Genomic DNA, 22,288 nt, shown 5'->3' with positions numbered 1-22,288 from the left:
AAAAATCTCCTCCCTGAGTGTCTCTATGAGAGGTCAAAGTAATGATCAGGGATTCAGGTCTCCATTAGCAAGGCAAGCCATTACAGCCCCCCTCTGACTGGACTGGACCAGAGTTGGGAGGACATCTGAGACTGGATTTTATGTCCTTTCCAGTATGTGTGGCAAAAAATACCGGCCTCTCAGTCACCAGCCTAATTTTCCCTAGGAGAAGTCATGTGGGAAGTATGCCTGAGTCCCCTTGAACCAATGCAGAGTTAATCACAAGCAAGGGCACTGTAAATTGAATGCTCACCTGTGATCAACTGGAGATGCCAGTCTCCCTGCATGCTTCCCTTCAGACTGTACGATTGCAGTGAGAAGGTTGTCTCAATAACCTGAAGGCCTGAAAACATTAAAAAAAACCTGAATTGGCCTATTCCTGGAGACTAGTGCTGAGCCTACTGGGATATCATCAATCTGCAGGTTTCCCCTAGCACTGAAGACATATTCCATCCTATAATTGAAAAATAGATTTGATTGAGATTCCATTGTGTTAGAGCTTACACTTGGGTCTCTTTGTGGAGGGGTCTGGGCAATAGGGAGACGGTCTAGTTCTGAAAAAAGACACTCCATAGACACTTGTGGAGAATGCTGCAAAAATGGGCCAGAGTGATGTTTGAATAAGGATTCTGAGACCTCTTTGGAGACTGTGGGGTTAGACTGAAGGAGGTGATGCATGGAGAACCCAGGCAGGAAACAGAGCAAGTGGTGGCCTCCCATCCTAGAAGTTAGCATTTGTGGAGTCCTACTGTAGACTGGGGGCTTCCTCGGTGGCTCTGTAGTAAAGAATCTGCCTGCCAATGCAAGAGGTGCAGGTTTGATCCCTGGGTCAGGAAGAAGGAAATGGCAACCCACTTCAGTATTCTTGCCTGGAGAATCCCATGGGCAGAGGAACACAGTGGGCTATAGTCCACAGGGCTGCAAAGAGTTGGACAGGCACACACGCCTGCAAAGAGCAGGCACACATGCCAAAACCATTCTTAGCTTGTGGGCCATACAGGAACAAGTGGAGACCTGGATTTAGCCTGCAGACCACAATTTACCAATACCTGCTGGAGGACCATACTTTATTTTTTCACATACTTTCCATAGTTGACAAAAATATTAGGTTGGCCAAAAAGTTCATATGAGTTTTTCCATTGTATCTTAATGGAAAACCTGAATGACTTTTTGACCAACCCAATAGAATAGATCTGTTGACAACCAGAGAGTGAAAACTACTAAGTGTAACTAGGCATTTTACATCATAATAACGCCAATTTTGGGTTTCTAGAGTGGCTCACAAAAAAATGTCATTATGTATGGCTTTTTAAAAAGTTATTTCTTTAGGCTTTGTTAAAATCCAAAGTTGGGATTTATAATTTTATTTATTTATTTTATTGGAGTATAGTTGATTTACATGTGTTAGTTTCAGGTATGTAGCAAAGTGAATCAGTTATACATATACATATCCACTTTTTTTTAATATTCTTTTTTTTACATTTATTTTTATTAGTTGGAGGCTAATTACTTTACAATATTGTAGTGGTTTTTGCCATACAACATCACTCATTATCAGAGAAATGCAAATCAAAACCACAATGAGGTACCATTACATGCCAGTCAGGATGGCTGCTATCCACTTTTTTCCAGATTCTTTCCCCTTATAGGTTATTACAGAATACTGAGTACACTGTATTTTTTTTTAAAAAAAACCTTTTTTTACTTGAAATTTTCACTGATGTAAATATAAATTCACATGCAATTGTAAGAAATAACACAAAGAAACTACATGTACCATTTGCCTTATGGTAATAGTTTGTAAAACAATACTATAATATTACAAAGAGGATATTGACATTGATATAATCTACTGATCTTACTCAGATTTCTCCAGTTTTACTTGTATTAATACGTGTGTGTGTGTGTGTGTGTGTATTTAGTTCTATACAATTTTATCACATGTGCAGATATGTATATTTGCTGCCAGGATCAAGATATAGAATAGTACCATTGCCACAGGGATTACCTGTGCTACCCTTTTGTAACTACATCTGCCTCCCTCCCTTCCTTCCACCCCTAACTGCTGGGCAACCACTAATCTGCTCTTCATTTCTAAAATTTTGTCCTTTAAAGAGCATATATAAATAGAATCATGCAGCATATAACCTTTAGGGATTGGCTTTTATTTGACCCATAATAATTCCCTGGAGATTCATCCAATTTGTTGAAGACATCAGTAGTCCATTCCTTTTTATGGCTGTGTAGTGTTCCTTGATATAGAAGTACCACAGCTTCTTTAATTCTCTTCCTGTTGAAGGACACTTGGGTTCTCTCCAGGTTTAGGCTAACATGAATAAAGTTTCTATGAATGCTTGTGTATAGGTTTTTATGTGAACATTCCATTTCTCTGGGATAAAAGTCCAAGAGTGTGATTTCTGGGCTAATTTCATGCTATCACTTATTTAAAATTCTCTTTGAGCATGTTTAAGAAATAGCTGGTGGCTTAAACGGTGAAGAATCTGTCTGTAATACAGGAAATCTGGGTTTGATCTCTGGGTCAGAAAGATCCCCTGGAGGCTCCCGGAGGTTATGGGCTTCCACAATGGCTCAGCAGGTAAAGAATCCTCCTGCAATGCAGGAGACACAGGAGATGCAGGTTCGATCCCTGGGTCAGGAAGATTCCTTGGAGAAGGAAAGGGCAACTCACTCCACTATTCTTGCCTTGAGAATTCCATGGACAGAGGAGCCTGGCATGCTGCAATCCATAGGGTCACAAAGAGTAGGACACAACTGAGCGACTAACCCTTGAGCATGTTTCAAAGTAAGCTTTTCAACATTATTTCAAAAATACTCAGTAACAAGTGATGACATGGTAAAGGTCCTTTAAAAATTCCCTGCCATCTTGCATTCTCATTTTATAGACCTAGGAACTCAAGACTAGAGAACTGAACTGGCCCCAAAAGGTCACAAGTTATAGAAGGTCAGGGCAGTCTAAGCCAGGACAAGACATCACTTCCATCTTACCATTTAATGCTCTCTTCCTATCACACTGCACCAGTACAATCACAAATGGAAATGGCCAAAGATGGCTATCTCTCACTACAAAAGAAAAGACATGATTTTCTTGCGGATGTTGCGAGCTCCCATTCAACCATCCATCCTTGCCAGAGCCTCACTCAATGGGGTCTTGAATGGCCTCTCCACTCAAAATGAGACACTGACTCAAAGCACTGGGGAAGTAATCAGGGACAGCAAAGGGCTAACATGCTAAGAAAGGTTAATAATTCTCCTGGGTGTGTGTGTGTATGAAAACCAGAAACTCGAATGCTCTGTGGGCACAGCAAACAAACCCTTTTCATCAGGCTCCCGGAGGTTATGGGCTTCCCTGATAGCTTAGCAGGTAAAGCACCCTCCTGCAATGCAGGAGACACAGGAGACACAGGTTTGATCCCTGGGTCGGGAAGATTCAATCCCTAGAAAAGGAAATGGCAACCCATTCCAGTATTCTTGCCTGAAGAATCTCATGGACATAGAAGCCTAGTGGGCTACAGTTCAAAGGGTACCAAAGAGTCAGACACGACTGAGTGACTCACATTTTCAAAGTCTTACCAGACAGGTTCTGAGGTCCTGAACGGTCCAGAGAAGGATTCATTTCACTTCTACATAAGTTGGGACAATTTTCATTGCACTGGCCAAGACCAGCAGTGCAGGTTACTTACATTTTTCACTCTCTCCTCAGGATCTAGGAGGCATTGCAAGTGTGTGTCCATATCTTAAACTGGTTCTATTCAAAATAGGGTCTTTGGACCAGCAGCAGCAGCATCACCTGTACACTTGTTAGGAATGCAGACCCCCAGGTCCCACCCAAGACCAGTAGAACCAAAACTGCTGCAGCAAGAGCCCAACCATCTGTTTGTTCATCAGCTCTAGCCTGGAGATGCTGAAGCTCACTAAAGCTTGAGCACAGGTACAACTACTTCCAAACTACATTTCAAGGAGACAATGGAAATGGAATCCATAGCTTGCAAATAGGTTAAAAAAAAAAAACAGCTAACACAACAGTTTCAGTGCTTTTCTGTCAATTACACAGGCTTTATGAGGTCAATATTGACATCAGCATAAGCCTGAGTTGTTATTTCTGACATTCAACAGATCATAGCTTTCTTCACACATGCTATATGTACGTTATGTTTCTAATGAAAATGTTCTGTTTGTGCTTCTACTTAGCACTTATTTAAAATTCTTTATCAAACTGTAATTTCCTTGAGGGCAGAAAACGTGTGTCTCCATAGCCTAATAAATATGTACTTAATAAGTGGTTGTTGGACAAATGACTGGTTTGTATTTTATATTATAGTGGCTTCATCCGCCACAAAAGGGTGCACTTTAAGGCTGTAGAAGATGCTGGATTCTCGAAAACATTCTGACTATCCTTAAGTATCCAGCACATTTTCCTGAACATGAAGGATTGGAAGAATTGTAGAATAAACATAAACAACCAATGAAATCACATCTTTGGTGTTACTCCATTGACTCCAGATATTTTACAATGGACATTATTTCCACATGCATGTGGGAAAAATGAATTTCATAGGTGCCATCTTGAAAATTGTTTTTTAAAAAAATCATTACCTACAAAATGGAGCTTGAAAGCGTGTCTGGGATGACTTGTGTTTAAACAAAGGTGCCCTGTGATAAAAGTACCTTCTTTCAGAAAGGTCACTCATGGAACAATAAAGCAGGCAGGCCCCAGCTTCTGCTTTTCCAATTTTTCTCGTTAAGAAGTCAAACAATGCAGTCTTACCAGGAGATCCAAATTCCGGCATTAAGGTAGGGATGTCTTAAGCTCTTTGAAGTGGAGCTTTCAGGTTGTTCTGCTTTGTCGGTTATTCTGTAAGATTGAGAGCAACTGACATGTCCACAGAAAGGTATTATGAGACATAAGCACTCTTGAAAGATCAGATATGTGTAAAGGAAAATACAATATCTATACTTGAGGATCTAAGATCACTTAGCAAAGAAGATTTGAGCTCTTTAGTTTTCATACAGATCATTTGAAGGACAAGAAATTCTACGTGTTTTCCTCAGCGTTCTTTGTTATAAAACACTAGAGAGGGATATAAGTTTTGTAATCTACCTTTCAGTAAAACAAGCAAATAAATCATTCATCTATGCCTTGGCATTAAGAGGAGGAAAAACTGAAACTAAGTGTTTATGATACGTAGACTTCAGCAGTGAAGTGCTTTGGAAGTATACAATTATAAAAAATCTTAGGAACACTTCAAAATAGTTTTCTTTCCCATCAAAAGAACATTTCCTTGAGGGTGATAGGAAAAGGAAATGGCTACACATATTCATTTCTTTCATCCAACATTGCTGCCATCTTTGCATATTTATAGGAACAGGATTTTGTTGTTGGGTAGGGTTTTTGCCCTCTTGAAGTATGTCTTCAGGACACATATTAACAGATTTCTAAAGGACTAATCTGTTTCTGATCCAGGAGGGAATACAAAACTAAGCTGGGTAAAATAACACCTTCCAAACAAATTTTAATTTTGATTTTAATATGTTCAAGTATTTCACAGAAAAATTGGTCACCAGGCAAAACTCTTTTTTTTTTCTTTTTTTCTTTTTATTGGGGAAGTGGGGCTGATTCTCCCTGCTACATAACTATTTCTCCAATAATGGTTTGAGATAAAGAAAGAGGAAAACGGAGGAAAGAGGACAGAAGGCTGTGGCTGGGTTTCCAAAGTCCAGTCTCAGTGAATGAAACTCCACGCCCCGGCCCAGCCCAGCTGATGGGTAGCACATGAGGACTAGGTACCTTCACTTCTAAAGCACGTATCTGTTCCTTTCAGGCAAAACTCTTAAAGACTTGTTTTGAGTCAACTTATGTTACAACAGTTGTTGGCAATAACTGAATATATTAGTAGCATTAATCCAAATTTATTGAGTAATGTTTTGCATGCAAAGCTTAAGGCTGATCTAGTCTCAGAAAGATTCTTTAAAGGAATACAGTTGTTCATTGTGAACTGAATATACAGAGTGATAGAAAACGAATGTTCACCTTCAACTCTGACAGGTTACTGTCTCAACATGCTATCAATCCTTTCCGTTAGTTATATTAACTGAGAGATTCTAGATCCTGCCTAAGTCCCTGAACCTCTGTTGTTGTTGTTCATTCACTAAGTTCTGTCTGACTCTCTGCGACCCCATGGACCTCTGAAGGAAGTCTAAACAATTCTGAGTGCTTTGAAGTAAAAGCAGTACTAACCAACAAAGTCAAAATCTTGTTAATGGGCATCCTCTTCCCTAGAGGCAGTGTGTTTTGCAAGATCGGTCTTTCAGAGTGACAGTTCCATAGTTCACATGTTTATCAAATATCAGGCCATCACTTTCAAGGAATATAGTGGATATGATACTAGCCAGTACTGATTGAACACTTACTCTGTGAAGAACACTGCACATACATCTAATTTACTCTTAGCAAATGACCATGGCAAAGAGGTGGTAAAAGAAACCAAGGTCAAGGAATCAAGAGTTAAGAGTAGGCAATTCAGCTAGGAAGTGGCATGACAGAGACTCTACTGCAGATCTGCATGGCTCATAGGCTTATTTTCCCAACCTCAGTGCCCTAGTGCACTTCCTAACAGGGCATCAACAGCTAGTGATGTTCTTCAAAGCAGGTTCTTCTTTTCTGTATCTTTCCTTAGCTGGGATGGGAAATAACATATATGTATTAGTTTCATTTTGGTTTATTTATAGTGGATAATTTGCATCATGTGCACATCTGTGTGTGTGGGTGTGAAAGAGAGGGAGAGAGGAAAGGAATACTCAGAAATATTGAAAAGGTTTGAAGACCACTCACCTAGTCTTTTCAACTAATTAAATGAAATTAATTTGAATTGTAATTATCTCCCTTCTCACGTCCTTCCATTTGTGACTTATAGAACACTATATTCTTTTTCTTCAACACTACATTGTAGTTATTCCATTTACTCCATGCAATGGCCTCAAATTTCTTCATTCTTCCTATCCCCCCAGTTATGAGGCAGGGGGATGTTTTTCCCCACCCCTAGTTGCTTCCCTTTAGTACACACTCATTTCTTCCCTTCCACTTTCATAAATTCAATATTTGGAACCCAGAGAGAATAAGAAACAAATAGATGTGAAATGGAAAGAAATCATTACAACCTAATATTTCCACATTTGTTCTGTCTGGTCCCTGGGAGTTCCCAATTAGGCCTGTCTTAATTCTTTTGGCAACTTTCAGGAACTTTCATAATCCTTAAATTATCACCTTCCAATATTCTCTCTTGGGAATTCCATGGAAGGTTCCTGTCTCCATGCAATCCTAGGATATGATTAAGAGCCATATTTTATTTAATGCTTTGACAGTTCTCATCTAGCTGGCCTAGTCTGTAACATTCTACAAGTTATAGGATCCAGTATGTTCAGACATGTCCTCCCAAGCCTTTCCAATCAGTGGGTTAAGGAGAGCCATTTTACTATTCGTTGTATCTTTTGCCAATCTTTTTTCAAATCTGAAATCATAAGTGATAGATTCTACTTATCCCATTGGTTGTTGTTTCGTGAGTCTCATTTTCTTGAGCAGTCCCATTGGCCTCAAACCTTCACTTGCCATTAAAAGTAGAGATAAAATTTTTCCTCTCCCAAAAGGCCCTGCATACAGCAGTTCGTTGGAATTTAAGTGACAGTCCTTGTCAGCCTGAAGCTTATCTGCGCTGGATACAAGCACAGTACGGAGGGCAAGTAGATTGCCTGGCACACGGCCAGGTAAAATAAGTATGCAGGGGAGGAAATAGCAAACACTCGCAGAACAAACTTAACTAGGCAAATCCACAAAGCCATGGTCGGTGAGCACAAACCAGCAGCTTAGCTGCCCCATACTCAGTAAATAGAAACATGAGGTTCCTTTTGACATGACATGCTAATGAAAACCTACAGTGCACACAACCCCAGAAGACAACACATCCCACAGCACCCCAGGGTCCTTGAGTCACAATGTCACCCTTGAAAACAGTCAAGAGAGTAGAAGATGTGATCTCTACAATTTTTGTGTACCTGAAGGGCTCATGATCTATTCAACAAATGTAAGGAGTGATCGTTTCAGAGAAACACTAAGAGTCTTTAAAAATAGTCAGTTGATTCCAATGACTGACATCATCAAGAAATAGACCATCTTAAGGAACACATGGGCCATAAAAGCAACCAGATGTTTGCATTTTAACCAGGGCACTAATGGAGGTGCTGTGGCATTGTATCAAACTAAGGTTTGCCATCTTCACAGCTGCCCACTGGAGTTTGTACTACGGCTACATAACTTTGACTCGACAACTGGGAAGCCTTCCCGGACCACTCTGAACGCTGCAGGTAAGAATGAATAATTCACTGTTAACATGCTGTGTCAAACTCATTTCCTGCAATGGACCTTGAAACGTGTGAGTGACTGCAAGATCCGAACGTGCCATAAAAACAATTCCTCAGGTTGCTGAATTACAAACATAAGTTATTATGAGCGAAGCACAGTAAAAATAAACGAGCGAGTCCAAACCCACAAGAGACTGGATTTGGAATTTCATGGGTAGGCTCTAAGCCTGGCAATTAGAGAGTCAGGCATTGGGTACTTGGGTAAAGCTTGATGGTGGAAATAGATTCGAATATGACACTCTTCTCCCTCCCACTCCCCTTCAGAAACAAAGTGTTCAATAAATATTAAGCCAGGTACTTCTGGCTCAATTAATGACTCCTGGGAGTGTGAAAAATATTTGGAGGATTAACTCTTTAGGCCACCATCGTCCACTGCCCTATAATAATCACTTCCTAAATCAGAAATAGTCAGCCTCCTCTGAAGCACCTCATAGCTAAGAAGCCAGAATTCCTGCTGAAAGTGAAACGGTTAGTCACTCAGTTGTATCTGACACCCCATGGACTATAACCCATCACGCTCAGTCCATCAGGAGATGTGGGTTCGATCCCTGGGTCGGGAAGATCCTCTGGAGGAGGGCATGGTAACCCACTCCAGTATTCTTGCCTGGAAAATCCCATGGACAGAGGAGCCTGGTAGGCCACAGTCCATGGGGTTGCAAAGAGTCAGACACGATTGAGGGACTAAACAACAACAGACGGGTCCTGCTATCTCCAGGGCTCAGTTGCAGTGATGAACCTCTCCAGGACATTATTCTGCAGCCAGTGTCTGGGACGTACCCCATGGCTGACTGTCTTGTCACGTGGCCCTTTCACCTGATGCTTGCTGTCTTCCACTCCTGCCCACTTTTGTTTCTGGGCCATCTTATCTTCTTTCCCAGTAAGACACCTAGAGAACAATGTCTTCTCAGCCCCACCAGCTCAAGCACCATGACCATTTTTGTCTTGTTCCATATTTCTTGATTTTTAATGTTACCTCCCTGTTTCTTACTTTCTTTAGTTGGCTTTTCCTGCCCATTTGCTTTAGCTTTACAATCATTCACCCTGAAGTTTCATTCTCACCCTTTCTTGTGTTCTCTCTCTCTCTCTTTGGACCCCAGTATTTTCTAGCAATTTTTAGCTTGCCTCTTTTCTTTAACTAGATTAAAAAAAAAAACAAAACTTTCTCCTCTGTGCTGCATGGCATGTGGGATCTTATTTCCCTGACCAGGAATCAAACCCATGCCCCTTGTATTGGAAGCACAGAGCCTTAATCACTGGACCACCAGAGAAGTCCTTTTTCTCCTGATCCCTTTGTCCTTCACCTGCTTGTGTGCTAGGCTTTTGTTTACAGATGGAGGGCAGACTTGACTGGCGAGGGGAGAGTAGATTTTTGCTGCTTTGAGACTTCCCTTCCTCTCTCATTTCCTGCTTTTCTTTTCTTTCTTTACTCTTTTTTTGCTTTCTTTTTACCCCTGACCTCTTTGGTAACTTCTAAATCATTATACGTGGTCTTAAAAAATGTGACATTTTCTGTTCTTATATATTTCATCAGACTTAAAAAAATCAGTCAACAATGCCTACTTATTGTTCTCAACAGGGAGAAACTTTCAAAGGGACATATACATTTGGATATATATAGCTTGTATATATGTAATAAACATACAGGGCTTCCCTGGTACATAGATACATACACAGATATCTATAGTGTTGCTTTATTACCCATAGTGACTATAATACATAAAACAAGAGCTGGCTGTACTAATGGTAATATGTGGAAATATTCTACAGGAACTATATAAGGACTGAATAGGTCTGGAAAGCAGCAATAAAAATTAATTTTATGATAAATATACATTGGCATATAACAATATTCACATTTCACTGGAATAACTAGTGTTACATATTGTGAAATTGTGTTATATATGTGAAATATATATATTTCACACACACACATATATATATGTATATACATATAAAATCTAAAGTTAACTGTGAAACTCCCAATCAATAGCAATAAATTATATATACACACACACACACATTACTGTTATTTTCCCCACAGAAGGCAGGTCATTTAAAAATAAACTTTTGGATAATCTAAAACTCACATATTGACTTATGCTACCAAAATACAGCCTGGAGTAAGCAGGGAAACAACTAAATCAAATGGACAAGTATATATAAAATAGACTGTTTCAGAGATAACATAGGACAGGTTTTATTAACTAATTTATGACCTACAATCTGTTGGCGGAGACCTTCCTCCTCCCCAATTTCAGCCTTTCTCAGCAGGATAAACAGACCAGAAGGCCTGATGGTGTGCAAAGCTCACATCTTTATCTTTGCAGGAATTTTATTTAGGGGCCTGGAAACAGAAGTTCTCACCATTTTTCATTCACTGTAATGTTTGATGTGCTTTCTCTATACTGCGACCTTTTCTTTGGATCATTCTGTCAGGTTCCATCTTAATCTTTGAACTATTGGCAAATGATTTACTGGCAGGTAACTACGTTCACAGGCAAAGTGAACTCTCTCTTGGTTGACACTGCCTAGCTCTGGCTTCCTGCTACTGCATTGTGACTCCTCAAACATCCAGACTTGGAGCCACTACTACAGCACATGCTAATTAGAAGTTGCTATGGAACACCCCTGCTTTGAACCCAGCAAAACTAAAGCCAACTGGGTCTTTATGAAGTGAAATGGCAGCCCCTCTGGGAGACACAATTTGGATTTAGAAGTGCCTTTTTACATTGCTCTTATATCTTAAAGTGCATTTGCATCCAAATGGATGACATAGAGAAAAAATTATAAAGGCAGGGAAGGTAGTGGAAAGAGGAAGCTCTTAAAAGCCTGCCTAAGACTTCTAATTCAGATAAGAGCTTCCACTCCACTTCCTTCTCCACTCCTCCCACACATCCCAATCCCTGCCTGGGTGTATACAGTCAACTCTCAAATATCCAGATGGAGAATCAAGAACAACTTAGTTATCTATGCAAAGACTTTGCATGCTCAGTCCTGTCCAACTCTTTGCGACCCCGTGGACTGTAGCCCATCAGGTGCCTCTGTCCACGGGATTTCCCAGGCAAGAATGCTGGGGTGGGTTGCCAGTTCCTTCTCCAGGGTATTTACCTGACCCAGGGATCAAATCTGTGTTTCTTGTGTCTCCTACATTGTCAGGTGAATTCTTTACCACTACTGCCACCTGGGAAGCTATGTGTAAATTAATTTAGTTATCCAGAAATTCATACAAATGTGTCACCTTCTTCCACCCCAAACAAGTGAAACAATGAAATAAAATGCCTCCCACTCTCTCCCATCCATTTTTCTATATGGAAATAAGTGTTTCCTGCAAGGAAAAATAACTGAATGAGGTCTGGATGGGAAATAATCTCTCCGATAATTCAGTGAGAGATAAATATCATTGTCTTTTTTATAACCATATTTATCTCACTTATTAGCCTCCAACTAATGAAAAAAAAAAAAAGACAATAGTGTGGCAAGAACAGAGGGAAAGAAGTGGAGCCAGGCAACAGGGGGAGATGTTTGGTAGTAGTTAGGATCCTGCAAGGTCAAAACACCTGCAGAGAGGGAAGTTAATACCTGGATTCCAGAGGGCTTAACCCCCTCTGCCCCTTCACCTGCCCACTCCAGTGTGTTCCTCAACCACTGGCTGCAGCTTTCACCGCCTAATGGCTCCCTTTAATGAGGGACTATTTGGAAGCCAGAAAGGAATGTGCTGAGGTCACTCAAGGGCATAGGAATTACATATGTTGTATAAAATGCCCTCGCTAAATTGACGCTAGAAAAACAGAATGGGAAAGTCTTCACCCGAAGCCTACAGGGAGTGTGAAGCTAATCGACTGTGCTCATCTGTTAGTGCAAACTCTCAGGTTACATTTTCCTAAATCCTCTAGTCCTCTTACAAGCGATAAGGGATCTCAGCTGAGAAAAGCAATGTACCTTCTTCCTCTATGGGTTCCCTTGACCCAGGCTGAGAGAGAGGAGGAGGGGGGTGGGAACAAAATAGAAGGAATTCACCAGACAAATGAAGCTAATAGCTGCCCTGTACATTATCAACAAGGAGAAACTCCACTAAGGTAAACTTACAGAGTGTTGAGATCTCAGCTGTCAAAACTCCTACACACCACTCCACCTCCTAGAAAGTTCTTGAAAATAGCCACTCTGCCTCTAGGCTTCACTGCTGCTCAGTTTTGGAGAGATCATAGTAACTCATGTAGGAAGGAACTTCAACTACGTATGAAGTTATGTTGATTGTCCCAGCAACCCTGTGAGGTGAATGTTATGGCTTCGTTTTTAAAGATGGAAGAACTGAGGTTCAGAGAAACTTAGCATCACAATGCTAGTAAATGGATGAGCTAGATTTATTTTCCACTTCATCAGACTACAAATGATTCCTCTCTTTATCCTCAAATCAGGTCAACTTTCACTGCTCTCTACATCATTAATGACACCATTTATTCCTCTAGCTTTGTGGACCAAATTCCTGAGAGTTTGTCATGACACTTCCTGGTCCCTCATCTTACTCATGTCCCATTCATTGCCAATACCTATCTATTTCACCTCTGAAATACAACTAAAAGTCATCCACCTTGCTTTCTCTCCACCTCCATGATACTAGTACAATGAGACATCATCTTCCCCTGGACCCCTTTCTTAGGCTCACTCACGTTCACTCTGAAGCTCCCCAGTTGAGTCTCCAGGATACTGTCAATGTAGTCTTCCTGACTGCTGAAAACTCTCAGATACAGTCTGGCCATTTCCTACCCCTCCAAACACTGACTCACATCCTGTCCTACTACCTCTCGGTTGAAGCATCCCTTTCTTGGGGAAGCTTTCTCTGACTTCCCTTGATTATCTAAATCCTTCCAGTACAATCTCATGGCAACATATACTATATAAACATACTTTATAGCTTTTATTCTAGGAAGACTTTTACACTGGTTGGCCTGATACGTCGCCGATGCCTGTCTCCTGCACTAGAAGGGTAGGTAGGTCCTTAAGTGCAGGCACTTTAGTGTCAGCATGTAGGGTGATGCCTGGTTCAGACCAGGGATTTGATAAATTTCATTGAATGAAAGTTGAGCTTCTTCTTTTTCTCTGCTCTTTTCCTGCTCTCTTCCCATTCCTGTATCCTCATCCCCATCCCATTCCTTGTCCCATCTTCACAGGCTCTTGCTCTTACTTCATCTTAATGGGAATGAAATGCATGCCAAAGCAGTAAATACAGCAACTACACATTGCTCTCTCTAGAGTCATTAATTTCTACTAAAACACTCTTGATGCCTTAAAAGACAATTAAATCATTCTCTAATGCTGAGATTTTAGGCATCCCTGTGGGGTGGGAGAGATGCACTCCATTTCCTGAGTTCTCAGGGTAAGTGCTTTCCAGTTTAACCAGGCTGACATTGGGAGGTATCTTACTCTTGCTGCCTTGGAGGCGGTCCTGATATAACTGTCATTGCCCACCCATGAACCTTCTTGGTCACAGAAGTTCATATTTTTTTCACTTCTTTTGAGTTCTAGGCATTATGTGAAATCAGCTCCCCACATCCAGAGAAGAGAAGTCACATGCCTCTCAAAGGAATGAAAAGGAGGAAGGGTTTCCCCCAGGCCAGGGGGAGATCCTCTTTGGGCTCAGGTGGGACTAGAGGAAAGTTGTCTGGGCAGATTATCTAGGAGATCAGTGGAAGCCACCAAGAGCTTCTGAACACATTTGTGGACATGTGTCAGAAGGGCTAAAGAATTAGCTCGCTGACAAGTATAGTCACTTGGTGGGTATACCTGCATTCCCAGGTAGGATCATTAGAGAAAGAAATATAGTTCTGGTTGTTTTCTTTTGGTAGAGACTCAGAGACAGTAGAGATGCCCCCTAAAAAGAAATGCTGTCTCCTGGCACAGAGCATGATAGCATGGTGTGGAAAAGCATACACATGACAATTCTGATTGAAACGTGATTTAGGAAAGCTGGAATCTTAAACAGTTTTTCTTGCCACATTTTTCATTTTATGTATGCACAGGAGGAAGACATGATTTTCTTTTAAAAAATTGGTCGAAATAAGCCAGTTTTGTTGTTGTTCAGTCCCTAAGTCATGTCTGACTCTTTGTGACCCATAGACTGCAGCAAGTCAGGCACCCCTATCCTTCACTATCTCCTGGAGTTTGCTCAGATTCATGTCCATTGAGTCAGTGATGCTATCTAACCATCTCATCCTCTGCTATCCCTGTCTCCATTTTTCCTTCACTCTTTCCCAGCATCAGAGTCTAAAAGAATTCTTTCCATAAATGTAGTATAAAATATTTCAATGCTAAGAAAACACTGTTATGATCTAAAAAGATTTTTTTCTTTCTTAATGATGTATCTTACAATAGATGATATCTCAAGATTAATGAAAACAAGTCAGAAATACAGTCACTTGATCTATGTCTTGATAAAGCCACTTCTGTGGAATGAATTGCGCCCCCACCACCAAGTTCATATGTTGAAACCCTAACCCCCAATGTGATGATATTAGAGATGGGGCCTTGGGGAGGTAACTAGGGTAAGATGAGGTCATGAAGGTGGGGCTGCCATGATGAGATTAGTGCCTTTATAAAAAAAGGGAGAGATTGCTGTCTTTCTGTCAAGTGAGGACACAGTGAGAGTGTGTATCCTATCTACAAGCTGGATAAAGAGCTCTCACCAGATACTGAATTTGCTGACACTTTGATCTTGGACTCCCCAACTACCAGAATTCTGAGAAATAAACACCTGATACTTAACCACCTGTGTGTGCATACTCAGTCACTTCAGTTATGTCCAACTCCTTGTGATCCCAAGGACTATAGCCCACCAGGCTCCTCTGTCCATGGGCTTCTCCAGGCAAGAATACTGGAGTGGGTTGCCATGCCCTCCTCCAGGAGATCTTCCTGACCCCAGGGATCGAATCATGCATCTCCTATGTCTCTTGCATTGGCAGGCAGGTTCTTTACCACTAGCACCACCTGGTAAGCCCATTTAACCACCCAGTCTGTGCTATTTTGTTATAGCAGCCTGAGCTGACTAATACAGCTGCCCTGCTTCCTCATCAAACCAGCACCATTTGGTCCCCACTAACCTTAGCCAGGAGCAAACTCTTGTCAGGGCACATTAGTCCACAGGACACATCCTGTCCACATCATAAGAGCAATATAAGATTAAATGTTATATTCCACTGGAGCAGGATGTAATGAGTGAGAGTGGGACAAAGAAGGTGGGATCTGAGGATAACCTTGGGGTCATAATACCTTAGAGACCCTAACACATCAAGACACCTGGAAAACCACTGTTATGAACTAAAGCCAGGGAGATGTTCTACTTACTGTCCACAAAGTGAGTGAATTTTATCCATGAATTTACTAGTCCAGTCCCTCCCACCAGCACTGTTGGAAAGCTTGCAAGCTGTCAAATTACTGAGTGCAAAATGAGTATTTTTTTGTTTTGCTTCTAAAATGTGTTACTTTGGGGAAAATACCTTAAAGGGGGGGGACTTACATTTGAGATAACATAGATTGCTATAGAAGAAGCCTTTATAACAAGAGTCTCAAATGTAAAACTTATAAGGGACAAACAGGTAACACTAAGAAAAGGGGACCTGGCATGAGACATTAGAAAGTATACCATGCTTCACTGAAAAGCATGTTTTAAATCACCGAGTGGGCAAAAATACATAGGGGACACCAGTGGTTGCTTTCTACTTCTTCAACCTCTTAATTGTTTACTTGAGAATGCCTCATCCACTCCCATGCATTTCACATCCAACGAATACTTATTGACTGGCCTCCTGCCCAGCACTGTGCTGGGTGCTGTCAATACTCATAACTGTCCAGTGAACTGTGTATTTATGTCTCCAGTGATGGATGAGGAAATTGAATCCCAGAGAAGTTTAAGATGACTTGGCCAAACCCACCATCCACCACCTTGGAATAAACCTGGGAAACACTGCTATTCTTTTGTTTCTTAGCTTTAAGCCAAGTATATCATTTCGAGTAAACTCGTTATCCGTTCTCTAGTAGTTTATTATATACAGTTTCAGTCCCCAAGGCAATACATGATGAGTGTGTCAGTACAGATCTAAATAACTGCACAATTAGATACTCAGGGTGGGGGGGGGCAGATAAATTGGGTTTAAATAACCGAGGCCTCTGCTGCAGAACAATACCTATAAATAATGCAGTTATTTCCTGGCTCCGGCCCTTTGACCAAAATTCCTATTCTGTCACGTGTTAAAACTCAAACTGTCAAATTGAGGAGGTTCTGCTTAATTTCATCTCCGTCTCAAGTTTAGACAAGTGAAGAGCAACTTGCAAGAGAGTGGGAGCAGTTATGTTCTACAAAGTGCTGCTATATCCAGTTTTATTTTCTTTTCAAATAAAAAATAAAATTAACTGAACCCTTAGCATTAATATATAAACCAATTCGATTTCTCTGAAAGATTCACTCGCAGATTTCCTTATATGTGACTGCAAGCAATTAATTAAAAAATGGAAATGCATTTTTACATTTAACTAGAAGTCCTAGTCTAGTCATGTCTATCACCTCACCAGCCAAGCTTTCTTCAAATATAAATCTATTTTAAATTGGTTCTGCTAATGCCTGAGATACTTGCAAAATCCTACTGGCACAAAAAGTGTGGGTTAGTTGCTCAGTCGTGTCCGACTCTTTGTGACACCATGAACTGTAGCCCAATAGTCTCCTCTGTCCATGGGATTTTCCAGGCAAGAATACTGGAGTGGGTAGCCATTTCCTTCTCCAGGGGATCTCCCCAACTGAAGGATTGAACCTATGTCTCATGCATTGCAGATGGATTCTTTACCGTCTGAGCCACCAAAGAAACCCCCTACTGGTGCAAACCAGTTATTAATTCACGATCCCGGATTCTAAGCCTTACATCTACAACTTAGCAGTAACAGCAGATGTTCTTGCCTGCTTCTTAAGAATCATCACTGGTCAATTAGTAATTTCCAGTGGGTAAAAGCCAGTATAAAGCTCTGAAGTTACCTAGTACTCTGAAAATCTCTCTTCTTAACATGGTTCCCTAGGATCCCCTCACTATCCAAGAAAATGTGGTCTTGAAAAATACATTAGCAAAACAGAAAAAGGTATCACCCACCTCCCTGTTATCTAGAGATGCTCTGTGGGGAGCAAGGGGGCATATTTCTTCTGTAAGTAATCAGGTTTGTTGGCATCTACTGGACATGTTCTGATGTGGAAATTATCTGGTGAACACCTTGACAGCATGAACATCTTGACCTGTGTGTTAACCTGTTTTCTGCTCACCAGTTGGAAAGCTTTGACTTCAAGAATGTCCCTTAGGATGATCAGCCAAAAAGTGAGTGGTTGAGTAAGTTTGTAGCAAATTGTACTTCACATGCTGCACACCATTCAGGCAATGAGATTACTCTTTGCAGAAATGCTACCAATTGCATGAAGACTGGGTTTAAATTCATCTGTGTCCTATATACCCGCTTTTCCTTTTGAGTACTTAGCAAAGGACTTCAAAAGGCACTCAATAAATATTTGCTGAATGAATGTAACAGGAATTAATAATGTAAAATGTTTTTGAAAAGGTAATTGATGACAAATGGTAGGCAGAGAGAGCCAGAGAAAGTTTACCAGGGATAGGAATGCTGTGTACAAATTTGGTACAGTATCTAAGGAAAGAATTTACATTTAATAAATAACTTTGGAAACCAGGTTCTTTTGTGTAATTGCCTCTGGACCAGGCCACACTGGTGGCAGGAGAATCTTAGCCAAGCAAACTGTGATAGCAGTTTGAGAAAAAGAATAAATGATGACTAAACATTAGAAAGGATCCCAAGAGAAAATCGTTTGCCATCAGCTTTCTAGGAGATGTTTAAGAATAGAAAAACAATGACAATGACAACAACACACACCCCAATACTTCTTTAACTTTGTTATAGAACAAAGGGGGCAAACTGGGTGACATACAGAGGACCTTGGCTTCCCCACGATAACATGAAAGATGATAAAAAAGAATCAGGTTATGTTTCATCAATGTTGAGCCTCAAGGCTCAGGTTTTAACACAGTAGTTGAATTTTCCCTGGCTGTCTCTGTATTCTGGGCCTGGATTGTCAAAGACCGTTTCCTAACTTTTACATAGAAATTGATCCTATCTGTACAATGCATTGGGGCAAGCTGAGGAAACTAAATGGTCCATAGATAATCCTCAGGGGGATATGCCCATCCCAGGCACAGCTTGATGACCCAGATGCCAAGAGGGATCAACTTCTGGGCATGTCTGCAACTTGCTCATCATCTACCAGTACTCCATGGCCCATCTTTCAGAAAGCTTTGCCTTAGAGAATGTTCCTCAGGATGATCAGGCTAAAAAGGATCCATCAGGTACATTTATGCTGCACTTTTTTAGGGTGTCGCAACATATATGAGCAAAGGACAATATTAAGGTTCCATTACTTGCTTTTTCCCTCCCATGATTTTTCAGTCTCCTTAACCAGGACACTTACTAACACCTCACAGACCTAAACACACAGCACCAGTGACTGGAAAACAAGTAATGCGGCACCGCTGCACCTTACCTGCCTTTCACTGGTGAATTAGTTCAGACCCTGAAATAACTTTAATCTTCAAGAAGAAATCCTGTTGGGACTCTATGAATACCAAAGTGTTAAATACAATAATCACTCTTATTACCCCCAAATGAGCTGCCCAGGAAACAGAGGTAAGTAAATTCAGGAGTCAGGGATCCCAGTCACTGACAGTAATTTATCAGCCACTGGCAAGGAGAACTCTAAACATGAGATTCCCCAAACCCAAGCTTACCCCCAGCCCTCCCCACCCCAGGAGACGGATTTATCTTTCTAGTTATATATTCCCTTGGCCGTTGATGTAATTAGTGTATAATAACTGTGTACATATCAACTCACAGAAAAAACAGTGGACGTGCTAGTTGACTTGGCTGGGGGCCATCTCTTTAGCAGGGTGAGACAACCAGGTATAAACATCTGTTATTAACCGTATATTTTAAGAGTGTTTTGTGTCTCCTGGGTTACTGATTCCCATCAAAAGCAGTATAATATCAAGAATCCTATTTTTCTGAGCAGCAGTGAGGAGATAACAAGCTTTAAAACATTTGCATTAGGCTCCTCAGTTCTGCTGCTTGTGTTATGAAATTTATTTACTAAGACATCTACTGTCTTACACACACACTGCTTTTCTTGGTTTCATTCTCATTGAGATGAGCAGGTTTCATTTAAACTGTGTTACTGCAAATAGTAAGGCTTTTTCAAGTTGAGAGTTCTAAATAAAACTGGCCATAGCTTTTGTTTTTATGAATAAGCAGTTGCCAATCCCTGTATTAAACCCATAGCCTCACTACTGAATGGACTATGACTTGCAATTTTTAAAAAAGTGGCCATTTGCTCAAACCTGCTTGTTTGTGCTGGTTACTTTTCTTGAAATTAATTTAAGAAACTAATTTCTTAATATGACAAATTGGAAATTGGGTCTGTGTGCCACTTGCCTGCTCCCCAAACCCTTAGGATTAAGTCACTGTGCATGACAGAAAATGACAATATTTCTCTGCAAGATGAAAAGTCAAATCATTCAAAACAATTATCCAAGCTCACTGAATTAAGAAAATCACCTTGCCAGAAAAAAAAAATTGTACTCCATTCCAAAATCATTTTGGATGGCTATACTAGATTTTTTTAAAATAAACTTTCTTTTCAAAAGTTTTACCTAAGCCCCAGAACTCAGCTGGAACGGCTTTTTCTTCTTTCTCACTCAGTTGCCTCTTATAATTGAGCATTCCGCAGTATTACTAAAATTCCCCTGCAAGTCTGTTAAACACTTTCACATTTCCCTGTTTAATTACATTCAGACTTCAATTTTTGTCCACATATAGAATAGAGCCAAATTTTAACTCAGTCGACCACAATGCCTTTGACATAAAGCCTTTCTACATCGTTCCTGCCTTATATATAAATAGACATATGCTAACTTGTCAAAATGCAAGAGTGGGCTTCTTTACATTGTCTAGAACAAAGAGCTCAGCTCAGCTTCTTTCTTTTCTCAGTGTCTCAGAAGGTGTCCTTTATTACATGTGCAGGATGGAAGGATTTTTGCTGCCACATGAATGAAAAATGATACCTCCAGACTGCCTTTTTTTTGTGACAAATTGCACTTCTATAGACTATCACCCCGCCTGTGGTTTTTGGAACCCCACTTAAAGTTACTATTGACATCCTTGGGGGCTCGGAGTTCTCGCGAAGCACCCCGGGGCTCCCTTCCACTCTGTGGAGTGCAACAAAGATGAGAAAGTTTGCTCATCGCGGTAGGAGAGAAACTCCTGAGCAGTAAAAAGAAAAAAAAAGCCTACGCCCCCCCACCCCCGCCCAAACCACCAAAACACTCTGTCTAAGGTGCGAAAATCACTGCCTCTGTGGATTCTCGGGGTACAAAACAGGCAGGAAAAGTTGTCTGGAGGTATTCGCGAAGCCCGGTGTTTGTTCAGGAAGGATCTGTGGGGTGAGAAGGCTGAGCGACGCCTCTGCCTCCACTTCCTGGGTGAGACCAGCGAGGCGTGCCCCTGAGCAGCAGCGTTCAGAGAGAGATCGGTAAGACTCACCGGCTTCCCCATTTTTCCCAGGACGGGGTTTTTGTTCCTCAACTGTGATCTGGAAGAGGCAAACCTGTAGGTCCTCCAGGCAGACTGCCTCGGATCAGCTGAATGGCTGGGGCGATCAGGAAGCTTGCTCTGTCCAGCTCGGAATCACTCCCCGTCTCTGGGCTGTGTGCTCACACGCCTCCCAGTCAGCGCAAAAATCCGCCAAACTCAGGTCAGCCTAACAGGTTTCCTTATATAGGTAAACACGAATTGCATTCCTGGTGAAAGAAGTTAACTAGGAAGCCCGGTAACCTGGTTAACTCTACACACGCCAGAGTGGCTCAGCGTCAGCCAGCCTGAAGAGGCTTTGGTTGTAGTACAAAGGGATTTGTGCAATTTAATTAAAATCATCTTTATTCCAGCAGTCTGTAAAATTGGCCCTTCTAGTGTAACTGTGAGTCAACAGCTAGTATTTTATATCATGAGCTATGACCGACCTTCTATTATATAAAGGCACTGTAGGGAGAAAAACCAAAGCATAGGATATTATCGGTTGTCTTTCATGTTTTTAAAACCAGGATAACTTTTCTTGAAATTATTTTCAAAGAAGTGAATAGAACGTATGATGGGACGAGACTATGAATAAACCTCTATCAAGTAAGACCCCAATGCTTTATAGGAACATAGTAACTGATAGTTATTCAACTTTTCCATGCCTTTAGTAGATAAAAAATAAGATCATTTAGAGTTTACTCCTTTTACAATGCAGTAATTGCCACTTTTTTTGTGGGCAAAATGACACATAATGATATCTATTTATTCCCTGAAATAACCCTCCTGAGCCCACACATTGAAGTGTTATTTGATGGTTTCAGGAAAGAAATCTAAGACTTGTGAATTTGCATAATTACATGGAAAAAAATTTAAACAACCTCTTAGCCTTAAGAGGATAAGAAAATGTATCTTTAAAAGTACTCTGTGGAAGGTTTAACTCTAGGCTCAAAACAGTTTTTAAATGTAAGTATGTAACACATCCATTGTCTAATAATTGGCTCTTCTCCTCTACATTTATCTACCTTTGAGAAAAGTAATAATTCTTTTTAAGTCTAACCAATTCCACTGAAGTCTCACTATGAAGAACAGACTCAAGACTTAGTACCTGAGTGCTGGAGGTGAAGACTGCCTGCTAAATAAAGCTTATCTTAAAATA

General features: G+C 40.8%; 1 protein-coding gene across 5 annotated transcripts in view; it reads right to left on the bottom strand.

Moving 5' to 3' along the window:
* Positions 1-21,490, bottom strand: part of MID1 (midline 1) — a 401,161-nt gene extending 379,671 nt beyond the window's left edge. For 4 of the 5 annotated variants that reach the window (XM_043458383.1, XM_043458381.1, XM_043458385.1 and 1 more), the window contains exon 1: positions 21,100-21,490. The gene's annotated coding sequence lies outside the window, so the exon portion shown is untranslated. Of the gene's footprint in view, positions 1-292; positions 383-21,099 lie in introns of all 5 variants that reach the window. The other variant, XM_043458384.1, reaches the window with a different exon arrangement.
* Between the last annotated feature and the right edge of the window lie 798 nt (positions 21,491-22,288).

Source organism: Cervus canadensis, chromosome X, assembly GCF_019320065.1.
Source record: "Cervus canadensis isolate Bull #8, Minnesota chromosome X, ASM1932006v1, whole genome shotgun sequence".
Taxonomy (NCBI): Eukaryota; Metazoa; Chordata; class Mammalia; order Artiodactyla; family Cervidae; genus Cervus; species Cervus canadensis.
The sequence above is the reverse complement of the archived record's forward strand: the minus strand, read 5'-3'. Positions and strand labels throughout refer to the sequence as shown.